Source organism: Erythrolamprus reginae, chromosome 3 (genome assembly GCF_031021105.1).
Source record: "Erythrolamprus reginae isolate rEryReg1 chromosome 3, rEryReg1.hap1, whole genome shotgun sequence".
NCBI classification, from domain to species: Eukaryota; Metazoa; Chordata; class Lepidosauria; order Squamata; family Dipsadidae; genus Erythrolamprus; species Erythrolamprus reginae.
In genome coordinates this window covers 47008739-47024037 of record NC_091952.1, presented here as the reverse complement: position 1 = coordinate 47024037, position 15299 = coordinate 47008739, and the positions used below count along the sequence as shown (strand labels likewise).

The window sequence follows — 15299 nt, the reverse complement described above, 5'->3', positions numbered from 1 at the left end:
TCATAGACCTTTATTAGGTTATAACTATTTTAAACTGCTCAACATCTCTCCATAACAGAATATTTCATTTATCAAGACATTTCTAGTGGCTGAAAATTACAATTCTATTAGTTCCATTCAGTTTAGCTCAAGAAGATGCAATTGAAAACAGTCAACACTTACTTTTAGGGATATTATTATTCGATCTTGACGTACGGTAATTATTGCAATCCTTGCCTGGAAAAATAAGGACATTTTCAGTAACCATATTCATTTAAGCAAAATTAGACACAGTATTGTGTCTTCCTTCCTTTAACCACACTACTAACTGAAAATTTTAGGAAGATATAGACTGGGTGTGGATTTTTTTGCACTAAAAATGTGGCCTTGATTTATCATATGATAATAGCATCTAATGCATCTTATTATGAAAAGGCAAGAGTAACATGCTAGGAATATAACAAACTTAAATTCTCTGCATTTTACCATGGCTTGATTCTGTAATATATGCTCATTTTCGCCAGTGATATGGAACAAAGGAAGTGCATAACTTCCATCAGTAGAGGAAGGAAGGCTCCAAATCAATTTATCAGCAAGCATTCAAGGGTGGCATAAAGTGTAAGAAGCAGTTGAGTCAGATAGCAACAATGTAGATCCACAGAAGGGTAAAATATCAAAAGGCCAAACCTGTGCTTAGTATGGCTCAACTTTTTGAAGTAATCTAGAGAAGAAGCACCGATCGTGTAATGAAATTATATTTCACTTCACTTTTATGCATTTGGGGATTGCGTGTGATAAAGGCACAGACACAGTTTAAAACTTACCAAACAATGAGTACGCCCAACACGCGAAATGGCTCCATGTTGATTCACCAGATGTTCCTACCGAAAGAAAGCAATTCCTTTCAATCTTAAGCCAAATCCAGCTGAGCCAGACTGTGAGAGTTTCTTTATTGATGTAAGGATATAACCAATCTTAGATAAGGGGAATTGGCTTACCTGAATGCTTTTTCTCAGTAGGTTGCACAAAAGTTCAGGAATTTATTTTATTTATTTTTATTTATTTATTTTGTTCAATACACAATGAGGGTTTTAGTGGGTATATATCTATATACACATAGTAAAATACACGATGAAGGTTAGAGAGGAGATACTCATAGTAAAATATATCTAAGAAATAATAGAAAAGAAGGTATAGTAATAGAACATATCAATGAAAGAATAGAAGAAGAGATATAGGAATAGAAGAAAGGTATAGGAGATATAGGAAAGCAATAGGACAGGGGACGGAAGGCATTCTAGTGCACTTGTACTCGCCCCTTACTGACCTCTTAGGAATCTGGATAGGTCAACCGTGGATAATCTAAGGGTAAAGTGTTGGGGGTTTGGGGATGACACTATCGAGTCCGGTAATGAGTTCCACACTTCGACAACTCAGTTACTGAAGTCATATTTTTTACAGTCAAGTTTGGAGCGGTTAATATTAAGTTTAAATCTGTTGTGTGCTCTTGTGTTATTGTGGTTGAAGCTGAAGTAGTCACCGACAGGCAGGACGTTGCAGCATATGATCTTGTGGGCAATACTTAGATCTTGTTTAAGGCGTCTTAGTTCTAAACTTTCTAGGTCCAGGATTGAAAGTCTAGTCTCGTAGGGTATTCTATTTCGAGTGGAGGAGTGAAGGGCTCTTCTGGTGAAGTATCTTTGGACATTTTCAAGGGTGTTAATGTCTGAGATGCGATATGGGTTCCAAACAGATGAGCTGTATTCGAGGATGGGTCTGGCAAAAGTTTTGTAAGCTCTGGTAAGTAGTGTGAGATTGCCAGAGCATGGGTTGCTACAGTCTGATCTGCCCAGTTACTGAGTCTATGCTTTTTCCTGGCTACTACTCCATGCCTCTCTGAGCATGCCCCAGTTTTCGATGAAGTGATGGCTGAAAAGGAGACTTGCACACAATGTTAGACAAGGCACTTCTAGATCCCACGAGTGTTCTGTAGGGCGGAGCTGGACTGTTGCACAATCTACTGAGAAAACGTGTTCGGGTGAGCCAATGCCTGTTCTCCAGTAAGGTTGCGGAACAGTCCAGGAATGGGATGTACCAAAGCCTGGTATCCCTAATGGCGGGAAGCCCCCAAGACTAAGTGGACCTGTTATAAGACTCTCCTCCCAAAGGAAACCTCTGCCAAGGTGAAGAGGCCCAACTTGTAATGTCTAATGAAAGGGGAGAGGATGGTCCAAAGTGGCTGCCCTGCAGATATCTTCAAGAGGGGATACATGCAGCGGTGGTAGTTGCACTTCTCATGGAATGTGTCTGGGAGGTGAGAGGCTATGACTGATATGCTTTAGTGATACACGCTCTGATCCAGTGACCAATAGTCAAGGATTATTATTATTTTATTATTATTTATTAGATTTGTATGCCGCCCCTCTCCGAGGACATCCAATAAGGATGACACCTTATTGTCCACGGAAGAGGTTGGGAAGAGACAAAGAGAGCCTCCAATCTTCTGGTAGGCACTGTCCACTTGATATAAATTTTTAAGGCCCTCTGTATATCCAGTTTATGCCACCTTCATTCCAAGGCAAGAGAAAGCCAAGGGCAGAAGCTCGGCAGAATCAACTCCTGGACCCGGTGGAAGTAAGAGCTGATCTTGGGAATGAAGGCAGGATCAAGTCTTTTAGTGATGCAGAGGTCAGCTTTGATGGATAAGGCCCCCATTAGAAACACAGAAACATAGAAGTCTGACGGCAGAAAAAGACCTCATGATCCATCTAGTCTGCCCTTATACTATTTTCTGTATTTTATCTTAGGAAGCATATATGTTTATTCCAGGCATGTTTAAATTCAGTTACTGTGGATTTATCTACCACGTCTGCTGGAAGTTTGTTCCAAGGATCTACTACTCTTTCAGTAAAATAATATTTTCTCATGTTGCTTTTGATCTTTCCCACAACTAACTCCAGATTGTGTCCCCTTGTTCTTGTGTTCACTTTCCTATTAAAAACACTTCCCTCCTGGACCTTATTTAACCCTTTAACATATTGAAATGTTTCGATCATGTCCCCCCTTTTCCTTCTGTCCTCCAGACTATACAGATTGAGTTCATTAAGTCTTTCCTGATACGTTTTATGCTTAAGACCTTCCACCATTCTTGTAGCCCGTCTTTGGACCATTCAGAGATATCCTGGGCAGATGTAATGGTGACCAGGAATGCCACATTGAGCATCAAAATACCTGAGACTGGTAGTCTTCAGGGGCTCAAAGGGAGGCCCTGTCAATGCGTGAAGTACCTTGGGAAGATCCCAGGTAGGGTATCTATGGATCATTGAGGGACGTAGGTTGCTGGCACCTCTGAGAAAGATTTGAATGTTGGGGTGGCATGACAGAGGGGTCTTCTTGCCATCAGCCAGTACTGTAGACAATGTTGCGACCGGCCATTGGAAAGTGCCATGAGCCAGGCCTCTGTCTAGACCATCCTGGAGGAAATCTAAAACATATGAAACAGAGGCTGAGACAGGGTCAATACAAAACGGTCTGCCCCATTTGACAAATGTTGCCCAGGTGGCATTTTATAACCTGATGGTGGATTGTTCCCTGGCCGCCTGCATAGTCCTGCATGTTCATTAGGTCCCTATGCTGTCTTATCCATCCTGAGACAGGAATACCTGACCCAAGGTGGTGTATAATGGCCCCCAGGTGATCTAGTGGATAGGCCCAAGTGGCTCTTGTGGAAGTTTACAGAAGAAGGAACACATAATCTTGCAGGGTTCAGATGGTCAATTCGAGATCCCTTTGTGCCCTGAAGAGGGAGGGAGCCTGGAGCAAGATGTTGTCCAGGTAGCAGTGAAGTCTCACTGGGATGCATCTCAAGTGAGCTGCAATGGTGGTCAGGACTTTTGTGAAACGCCTTGGGGGCCGAGACGAGCCTGAAGGATAGAGCTCGATACTGCAGGTGTTTGCTTGCCAAGAACCAAAGGTAGAACTCTGGTAGAGTAATCCTCCAAAGGCTGGTAGAGGTAAAAGGGCCAATGTACAATATACAAAATGGCCACTCAAGGCTCTTAAAATGGCCCCTGCAGCCTTGAATAAGGTGTGAACACAAGGCCAAATAATAAGGCACTTCAAGAGGGACCCTGAAAAAGCAGCTTCGCTAGTTGTCAAATACAAAATCTCTGTTGGAAAGAGAAGTTGGGGGAAAGCAACCATCACTAAGTAGAAGAGTGACTCGCTTAGTGCCTGTGTGCACCCAACTCCGAATCTAGGACCAAGGAATTTTTAGAGGTCCCCCACGCACCTGTATAACAATGAAATAGTGCCAGCGGACCTGCCAACGGATCACAGGAAATAGAACTGTGCTGTGGAAACTTAAAGGCTTGCAAAATGGCCACCAAGGCTTGAACGATTGAGCGCCTGGGAGCAAGGCTATGACCATAGAGGTAGCAAGCTGCTGGGAAGGATTCAGATAGATGCCCACAGTCCCAGAGGCCAGAATCGGCAGGACGTGGTGGTGCAGGTCTGCTGTCAAAATGGCCTCAATTGTCCCTTTTTTAAAAATACGTTTTTTTAATTGATAGGCTTAAGTTGGAGTGGCTGAACTGAAAGAATAAACCTGAATCTGGATGTCCAGGAATGGTTTTGGTAGAGACGAAACTGTGAAGACGACTGTTTCAGATCTGACTGAGTCGGAAACTGGGGCATGCTCACAGAAGCATGGAGGAGAGGCCGGGAAAAACATAGAGTCACTCAGTAACTGGGCAGATCAAACTGGGGCAACCCATTCCTGGACTGTTTCACAACCCTACAGTAGAACTACTTGTTACATGGGCATTAGAGCAGAGATTTTCAACCTTTTTTGAGCCGCGGCACATTTTTTACATTTACAAAATCCTGGGGCACACCACCAACCAAAATGACACAAAATGACACCCTAAGACACTCTCCTCTCTTTTTCCATCCCTGTCTCCTCCCCACCCTTGTGTGTGTGTGTGTGTGTATACACACTCTTGAACCATTTCCAAAAACAGGTGAGGGCTGGGGTTTTTTTCTCTCTTATTCTTTGGGTGCTTTTTTTCATATGCTTTAAATCAAGAGTCACTTCTCTCTCTCTCTTTTGTTTCTCTCTCTTTCCTCTCATTCTGTCTCAATCATTTTCTTATTTCTCTTTTTTTCCTCCCCTTTTTGCTCATTTCTCTCTCTCTCCCTCCCTTCCTCTCCTTTTCTCTCTCTCTCTTGCTTTCTTTCTCTCTTGCTTTCTTTCTCTCTCACTCTTGCTTTCTCTCTCTTTCTCTCTTTTCTTTCTCTCTCTTGCTTTCTCTCTCTCCTCACTCTCTTTTTCTCTCTCGTTCTCTCTCTCTTGCTTTCTCTCTCTCTATTTCTCTCTCTCTTGCTTTCTTTCTCTCTCTCTCTCAGCAAAAAGTTGCGAGGCCAGAACCTGAGCTTCCTTCTTCGCGGCACACCTGACCATGTCTCGTGGCACACTAGTGTGCCATGGCACACTGGTTGAAAAACACTGCATTAGAGAATATTTAGCAGAAAGAATAGACAAAAGGAAAACCAGAAAGAAAAATAAAGTTTGTCAGGCTACTAAATTATAATTAATAATAACACTAAATTATGAACTGTAGTGATTCACTTAACAACTCTGAAAACAAAGATGGTAAAATGGGGCAAAACTCACTTAACAAATGTCTCATCTAACAACAGAAATTTTGGGCTCAGTTGTGGTTGTACATCGAGGACTACCTACACAGATATTCCAAAAATGTTCTCCAACTAATTTCTCTATTAGAAGCCTAACACGTTTCTATTATTTTATTTCTCAATCTGATAAAGAGCGTTACGAATCTAAAACCCATCACAAATTTTATCTTGCTGACAGACCTCTTCCCATAAAATGTAGCTAGATACAATCAGACATGTAATAATATTTTTGTGATCTTTTCAGTGCAATAGTTTATTTATAAGCATGCATTTTATATTTAAGAAAGGGATCATAGCAAGAAATAACCTATTCTCAATTATCATAGTTGCCTCTTTTGTTGAGGAGTAGGAGGGGATAAATAGCAATATATTCTGTAGTTTGGATAGGATTCTTCTACATAGAATTTAAATTTTTATATCTGCTATAAATTCATTTTAGCAAGAAAAGTAATAATCTGTCAATAAAAATTCCATCCTGAAATAAACATAAACATTGGTACATGGCATGAAAAAGACATATTAGTATATAAAATGCACCCATTTCTCTGCAAAAGAAAAATAGCATTTACTACATTTTAAAATGTTTTTATTTCAGACGGTGTATGACTATACTTGCCTATACTAATTAGAGTTATCTCTAATAAAACATTTTAAAAACATTTTAAAATGAGGTTACTATGCAAAGGGGATTTGTTACTATACAAATCCACATTCAGTTTCCCTAAATTGTCTGTCTTTCCCTTCTGACTTTTTTTTTGGCACAACACGTTTTGCACATCTATACCTTTCATTGAATAAGGGAACTGCAGCTCTTTACAAATAAAAATATATGTATTAGCTGACATTTGAATGACAAGCACAATCAGTGTTTTGTGATCACTTCCATATATTATTCCTCTGAAGGTAAAGAAGTTTTACCTTCTGGACAAATGATTGCCAATCCAAGACCTAGAATTAAAAAAAATGCAATTATAATATTATAATATTTGTTTGTTTGTTTATTAAATTTGTATGCTGCCCACTCCCGAAGGACTCAGGGCGGCTTACAGCAATAAAATAACAGAAGCAATATAAACAATTAAATCACCGTAGTATAAAGTAAAACAATAGTATAAAACCCAATTTAAATCTCACTAATGCAATTATACCATGTTATGCATCCCAAACAAATCTTATTTAGGCCGGAATTAAAGGAAGTAGCAAAGCCAAGTTTTCAGGACTTTCCGGAAAGCCAGTAGGGTGGGGGCAGCACGGACCTTGGGGGGTATTTTGTTCCGGAGTGCTGGCGCCACCACAGAGAAAGCCCTTCCCCACAGCCCCGCCAACCGACACTGTTTAGTTGATGGGATCGGGAGAAGGCCAACCCTGTGGGTTCTAACCAGTTTCTGAGAATTATATGGCAGGAGACAGTCCCATAAATATAATTGTCTTTAAAATGCCAGATTGTCCCCCTTTCTTGTTAACTGAAATAAGTTTGACCTTTGAAATTTCAGTTGCTTTGGCATAAACTTGGATTTGTAATTCAACTTGTATTATGATTCATTTAAAATTGTTGTCCCCATTGCATCATTACACTATATAAAAACTTACTATCCGCTGAAAAAAAGGATTATAGCATTGTTAAAATTATTCATTGTGTCAAAATAAGAACATTCTGACTGATCATGAGTGCTATATTAAAAGTCATACTGAAATGCATGAAAAAATTCCCCTTAAGAATTATATAAAGATTTTTAAATAATTGATGAAAATTCATATAAAGTTTAGCGATCTTGCAAAGCACTCTTAACATGACTCCAAACTCCACCTTCCACCATTCTCACAGGAAAGAACCTAGCCATAACAATCCCCTTATCTCTCTTACCTCCCTTCTTGCTACCAGATGTGATGAGCTTGAAGCATTGTTAATCCCCATACAGCGTATTGGAAGAAGTAGGAAAACCCCAATTTAAAAAACCAATCATACAAACAAGCATACCATGTATAAATTCTATAAGCCTAGGGGGAAGGGAAAAAAATTTCAATTCCCCCATGCCTGACGACAGAGGTGGGTTTTAAGGAGCTTGCGAAAGGCAAGGAGGGTGGGGGCAACTCTGATATCTGGGGGGGAGCTGGTTCCAGAGGGTCGGGGCCGCTACAGAGAAGGCTCTTCTCCTGGGTCCCACCAAATGACATTGTTTAGTCGACGGGACCCGGAGAAGGCCAACTCTGTGGGATCTAATCGGTCGCTGGGATTCGTGCGGCAGAAGTGCCAATATTATATCAATATTGATTCTTCTTAAATATTTTAAACAGTTATGGATACATTTTAGGGATTAGTTGAGAATAGCTGAAATCAAACTGTTTCAAATCTTCAAAATCAACGAAACTGTCCCTGTTTACCCCCTCTCCACACCTTCCATTCCTAGTCTCCATACTTCCCCCCCTGTAAAATTTCCTAAAAATTCAGTCTTCATTGGATTTTTTTGAAGGAAGCTTCCAGGTCTTTTATGACCTCAGAGCTTCTTTTAGGAGTAAGTAGATTTACTAAATACTGGTCTAAAGTTTCTGTTAATGACCAATTTGGCTTGCAGAACATGATGCAACAAAATTAGGTAGAAATACTTTAGCTGTAATATACTATACTCAGAGATGAGTATGGTAGGGTTGAGATATGGACAGTTTAGCCTTGGCACCAAAGTGTGAATGCTCACTCCTCCGTTCTTATCAATTGCTTTAAGGCTGAGGTCCCCTGCCTAAAACACCAACTAGTATCTCTGGTCTCAGTACAAATCTTTCCCATTATATGGGACTTTCCAATCTGTACCAATCAGCTGTTATCTTCAAGCAGGTATTGTCTACTCACCAAGAATGATGCAAGCGAGATAATTCCTCATTGCCTTCTTCTTTAATTGACTAATTTTAACCTCTCTCTTTTAAGTGGTAAAGCATAAAGGAACTAAAAAAAATGCTTTCAGTAATCCACTGCTTCATACGCATTTCCTATAAGCAAAGGGTGGGCAGAGGAATATTAAACACCACCAGAAATGTTACTGGCTTCTAGTCTTAAACCTCTGAGTTATTTTTATCATTACGGTCTAGCCAGACTTGCTAGTTGGGGATTTCTGAGATTTGAAGGTTAAACATTTTAAAATTGCTAAGATAGAGAAATACTGACATGCATAATAATTCTTTTTAGTGGTTTTCTTACATGCATTTATTCTTCAGAATTGCCAGTTAGTTAAAAAAAAAGAGGAAGTTGACAAAAGTGAAGTTTCTCTCAGGTATTACAGTTACCTGCTTTTTTGAGGAGGGAGAGGGGACTATAGCCATCATGGCAATAGGTACAGAGGGGCTACCACGCCCGTAGGGAAGCCTTGTCCTGATTACCAAAACACCCCCAGCTTGGTCAGTTGCAAAAAGACTCTTGCCTCACCAGATTGACTGGGTAAATCAGTAGAACATCTGGTCATGATTATAATTTGTTCCTTGGTTGCAGCCTGATTTGGTTGTGACTGAACCTAATTTTGAAATTTTGGTGCTTACAAAAAATTGGTGCAAAAGGGGAAATAAGCCATGAAAAAAAATTGTGAATTTTTTGGTCGGAACCCGATTTGGTCATGGTCAGAAGCATTCATGACCAGAGGTTCTACTGTATACTGAAGAAACCCCCACCCATTTCTATCCTCAGCTGCCATGATTATTGTGTGTAGCTATATTTCAAAAATCTATCATCTATTTATCATCTATCTATCTATCTGTCTGTCTGTCTGCCTGTATCATGTCTAGTTCAGTGGTGGGTTCCTACTGATATGCCCCGGACTCCATTCCGGAAGCACCCTGCAAATTGCGCAATTCACTGGTCCATCACATGGCACTATCTTTTTTTTTTTTTTAAAGGCTTTATTTTGCTTCCTGTGCATGCATGGAAATCTTGCAAGGGGATGCTTGCGCACATGCAATTTTGGAAAATTTTTGCTTCCTTGCATGCGCAGAAGCAAAAATTCACCACACTTTTGCATGTGTGAGCATCCCCTCGTGAGATTTCGCTGGTTTTTTGTTTCCTGTGCATGTGTGGAAGCAAAATCACATGAGGGGACATGTGTGCATGCGTGCAAGCGTAGCACGCATGAAAAAGCATGAATTGGCATGATGCGTACACAGTGCACTGGTAGGCAGGTATGAACAACCCATACTGGTGTACATCTACATCTCTTCTCTCTTTCTCTCTCTCTCTCACACACACACACACACATCTTCTATCTGTATCTCTATCTATTTATCATCTCCAATTACTTATATTTATTGAAGATTATTTCCTGAACATATATATGTACACAAGGCTCCTATTCATAGACAAGGCAATATATCACCTATGTATCTGTACATAGACATACACATTCGGTCTTCCACAGTTTTCTTTCCATTCTGACTTTTCAAGCACCACCTGTTATGTACAGATCCCTGGTCCATACATCCACCTCTAATTTTAACCATAGTCTTTGCATCTATTTATTCTGAGTCCTATAGGTAGACAACATGATATAAGTTGTAGTTCATTGCAAAAAATGAACTGAGCTGACATTCAAAATATAGTTCAACAAGCATTTAGTGTCACTTCTTTATCTGTGAAGATAAATAAGTTCTACTTTTTCTGACAATAGAATGAATAAATGAAATGGAATTATAATAGTATCCTGCATACTATAATTGTCCTTGTAATGCACATTAACAAAAAAGGTACAACATGACAGTTTGCTTTGGTCAGTGGCTATATAGAACTTTTCTTTCTTCCTCCTTTTCTCCCTCTATAGTTTGTGGGAGTGAATAAATAACTGATTATAGTTCTGACAGATTTAAAGAATAATGGAACTATAAAGTGTTATAAACATCGTATTGCATTAATAGACATTTCCTAAAATCAGAGGGAGGTATATTAACATTCATTTAAAAAAATCCCAACTAAAATCATTCGCTTAGTCAATCCCACGCCTCAATTAGAGCCGAATTCTTCATGAAAAGTCGAAGTTTGGCATCCTCTTCATCTCTTTAACAATTAAAATTTCCACCAAATTCATGTTTACATATAAACCAAAAATTAGCTGCAAAGGAACCTTATGAATTAAATACTATGCCTTCAATTGTCTTACCACTCAAGAAATCTAACATCTACTTAAAAAAAAAAATCCTTGGCAATTTCCCATGAAACAACATTTCTGATGACTGAACTTTATCCCTAAGCCTTGGAAGTACGTAAGTCTTCAAGTAGTGCTCAAAAATAAATAAGTCAGATTGACTATTGCTACCCAGAATCTTCAGTTTTACATACATAAGCAATGATTTTCTAAGGCAAGGAGTTGTTTTTGATAATCCCACTTAACAATCTTTAAATACAGAAACTGGACACTATGTCTGCACTCTGTATATGGGTATGTATGTTTTTCTTTGTCTGTCTGATTGTCAAACTGGGAATCGCCTCCCTCCCTCCCAGAGAGGCTGTGTAATTTAGTAGGTCTACTAAACTTATTTATTTTATTTTATTTATTTATTTTGTCCCATACATAATACACATTGAAGAGAAAGATATGTAATAATATAAGTAAAGAAAAGAATATAAGAAAAGATATAAAAGTATAGGTGAACAAATTTGAAAGGAAGAAAAGATAAATGAGATAAGGAGAGATAATTGGACAGGGGATGGAAGGCAAACTGGTGCACTTATACACACCCCTTACTGACCTCTAAGGAACCTGGAGAGGTCAATCGTGGATAGTCTAAGGGAAAAATGTTGGGGGTTATGGGTTGACACTACTGAGTCAGGTAATGAGTTCCACACTTTGACAACTTGGTTGCTGAAGTCATATTTTTTACAGTCATGTTTGGAGCGGTTAATATTAAGTTTGAATCTGTTGCGTGCTCTTGTGTTGTTGCGATTGAAGCTGAAGTAGTCATTGACAGGTAGAACGTTGCAGCATATGATCTTGTGGGCAATACTTAAATCGTGTTTTAGGCGACATAGTTCTAGGCTTTCTAGACCTTGTACTTTACTTATTATTATTATTTATTAAATTTGTATGCCGCCCCTCTCTGAGGACTCAAGAAGGTTGCCTTCTTAAGCTAGTTTCTTTGTAACCTAACAGGATCCCTGCATCTCCTTCTTTAAAAGAAATCAATACATAGAAAAGGAAATAAAATATGGGGATAATATTTTATAAAGTGATTTTCAAGAAAGACACTGATCCCCTAAGGGGCACTAACAGCATATTCAGAAATAAATATGCCTCCAACATCATTGTTGCTCCAGAAGAGCATTAATCATATTCTCAGAATGAATGTCAAGGGATATAGTAATTGGAAATATATCCATCTATCTATCTACCAACCAACCTTCTTAGATAGATTGGAAAATCATCATTTAGGGCAGTGATGGCAAATCGTTTTTTCTTTGGGTACCGAATAGTGTAAGCACATACGCATGCGTGCTTACACTCATAATTCAATACCCCCATGCCCCCTGCGCATGCACATGTGACTGCCACCTGTTCCCTCATTTCCAACTTCCAGTGGACCAGTTTTTTGCCCTCCTCAGGCTCCAGAAGCTTCCCTGGAACCTGGGGAGGGCAAAAACAGCCTCCCCCATCCCCCCGGAAGCTCTCCAGAGACCGAAAATGGCTGGAGGCCCTCTAGAGGCCACAGATACTTTCCCAGAGCCTCTGTGTGAGACATAAATCAGCTGGCCAGCACACAGATGCCTGCTGGAGATGAGCTAGGGCAAAGGCTTGCATGCCAGCAGATATGGCTCCATGTGTCACCTGTGGCACATGTGCCACAGGTTTGCCACCACAGGTTTAGGAGATCATTCCTCTAACAAAACTGGGAAATGTTAAATTGTTGGACAACCATTTATCTGAAATGGTTTAGGGTTTCCTGCTTGAGCAGGGGGTTGGACTAGAAGACCTCTATGGGCCTTCCAACTTTGTTATTCTGTATCTTTAGCCCTCAGTGGGGAAACAAAACAAGTAAAGAGGAAGTCTACACAGTCACAATGAAAGTCCAGTTCACCTGAACCAGGCTGGTACACCGAGTTGAACTCTGTCCTGAACATACTTGGAGCTGCCTATTTTGGGAATGAAGAAAGTGTGCAAGAGAAGACTTTTTGGCCATCTGAAGATTGGACACATTGTAAATAAGAGGAGGAGGAGGAGGAGTGGAGAGTGGTCAGAATTAAGAACTACAGTGGAAGCTGCTGATTATTTATTTATTTATTTTTAGAGTTGAAAGAGACCATGCAGGTCATCAAGTCCAACCCCCTGAGCAGGAATCCTAAAGCACCCCAGCCAAATGGCAGTCCAATCTCCAGAGTTGGGGAGTTCACAACCTCTGCAGGCAGGTTGTTCCACTGGTTGATCGCTTTGACCATCAGGAAGTTCTTCCGTACTTCTAGGTTGAATCTCTCCTTGGTCAGCTTCCAGCCATTGTTCCTCATCCAGCCCTCTGGTGCTTTGGAGAATAGAGTGGCTCCCTCCTCTCTGTGGCAACCCCTCATATACCTGTATACAGCTATCATGTCCCCTCTGCCCCTCCTTTTCTCTAGGCTATCCATGCCCGGTTCCCGCAATCTCTCTTCGTAAGTCTTGATTTCAAGTCCCCTAATCATTTTGGTTGCTCTTTTCTGCACCTTCTCCAGAGTTTCAATGTCTCTTTTGAGGTGTGGTGACCAGAACTGGATGCAATACTCTAGATGTGGTCTGACCAGGGCGTAGTAGAGTGGTATTAATACTTCCCTAGTCTTGGAGTGTATCCCCCTGTTGATGCAGCTTAGGATAGTGTTGGCTTTTTTGGCCGCTGCTGCACATTGCTGGCTCATGTTTAGTTGATTATCCACCAAGACTCCAAGATCTCTTTCACAGTCACTACTGCTAAGTGGGGTTTCTCCCAGACTTCCATCTCTCAGACAAAGATGCTGTCTGAGATTCGGATAGTTCTTTGTTAGCAACAAGCTAGATAGACGCTAGAAGCTAGATAGACGCTAGAAGCTAGATAGACGCTAGAAGCTAGATAGACGCTAGAAGCTAGATAGACGCTAGAAGCTAGATAGACGCTAGAAGCTAGATAGACGCTAGAAGCTAGATAGACGCTAGAAGCTAGATAGACGCTAGAAGCTAGATAGACGCTAGAAGCTAGATAGACGCTAGAAGCTAGATAGACGCTAGAAGCTAGATAGACGCTAGAAGATAACAAGGGTACCTTTTATTTTAAATAATTAATTTTCACGAATCATCATCAGCCTTTCTGAATAATCATAATTTGATAACTTCTTAAGGAGTGGGCTGTTTCTCTTATTCAAAACTATATTACATATTTAACACAAAGACATGTTTCATAATAAAGCTCTCTTTCTATTTTTAAATGTTTTGTTGAAAAAAAACACAATGTTACTGAGCCATGACCAACGGAAATAGGCTCCAGTTGAAACCACATTTGGTTCCTCATATTTTCTTCTTTGGTTTTCTTTTTGTGAAGCTGATGCTCATGCTTCCTCAGTGCCTCATGACGGGCACCATAATGTAAGACAGTTTATTGTCAGTATAGAGACAGTGCAGATGATCAAAAGTGTTTAATGCCCTCCAGTGATGTCTTGATTGAATCCTAAAACCGAGTGATGGGCAGTAAATGTGGAACTTCTCAAAATTATTATTTTTCTCTCTTAGCAGTTTGCTATTTTCTGCAGTGACTCTTTCAGTAAATAGAATCTTTCCAGTGAAATAGTTTAGAATAGTGGTGGAGCATTGGTTAGAATGCAAATCAGGTGGTCATCGATTTACAACAGTTCACTTAGTAACTGTTTGAAGTTACAGCATGGAAAAAAGTGAGTTTGGACCATTTCTCAGAATTCCCATCGTCATATGAGTTACATTCAGATGCTTGACTGACTCACATTTATGACAGCTGCAGTCCTTTGTGATCTTCTGACAAGCAAAGTCTCAGCCTGTCAGAGAAGGTCTGGCAAGAAAAATAAATTTACATGAGCCGGGGTGGCGCAGCAGGTAGAGTGCTATACTGCAGGCCACTGAAGCTGAATGTAGATCTGTAGGTCAGCTGTTCAAATCTCATCACCGGCTCAAGGTTGACTCAGCCTTCCATCCTTTCGAGGTGGGTAAAATGAGGACCTGGATTATGGGGGCAATAGGCTGGCTCTGTTAAAAAGTGCTATTGCTAACATGTTGTAAGCCGCCCTGAGTCTAAGAAGAAGGGTGGCACAAAAATTGATTTATTGATTTATTGATTTATTTATTTATTGATTGATTGATTGATTGAATGAATGAATAAATAACTAAATAACTAAATAACTAAATAACTAAATAACTAAATAACTAAATAACTAAATAACTAAATAACTAACTAAATAACTAAATAACTAAATAACTAAATAACTAAATAACTAAATAACTAAATAACTAAAAACTAAATAAATAACTAAATAACTAAATAAATAAATAAATAAATAAATAAATTTGACTACAAATGCAGTAAAACCAAGTGTTTATTCCCATTAAACAAACCTGAACCCAGAATGAAACGAGTTGGCCTCAAAGGCGTCTGTGCTTTTCAAGTGTAAATTCCACTCCCCCATCACCCAATAA

The 15299-nt window shown here is 39.8% G+C and overlaps 1 long non-coding RNA gene across 1 annotated transcript; it reads right to left on the bottom strand.

The window, feature by feature from the left end:
- Window positions 1–165: 165 nt before the first annotated feature.
- Window positions 166–6623, bottom strand: LOC139165643 (uncharacterized). The gene is made up of 3 exons (XR_011558782.1): window positions 6595–6623; window positions 804–860; window positions 166–216 (listed from the first exon to the last, which is right to left on the bottom strand). It is a non-coding gene; the product is annotated as an uncharacterized lncRNA (long non-coding RNA).
- Between the last annotated feature and the right edge of the window lie 8676 nt (window positions 6624–15299).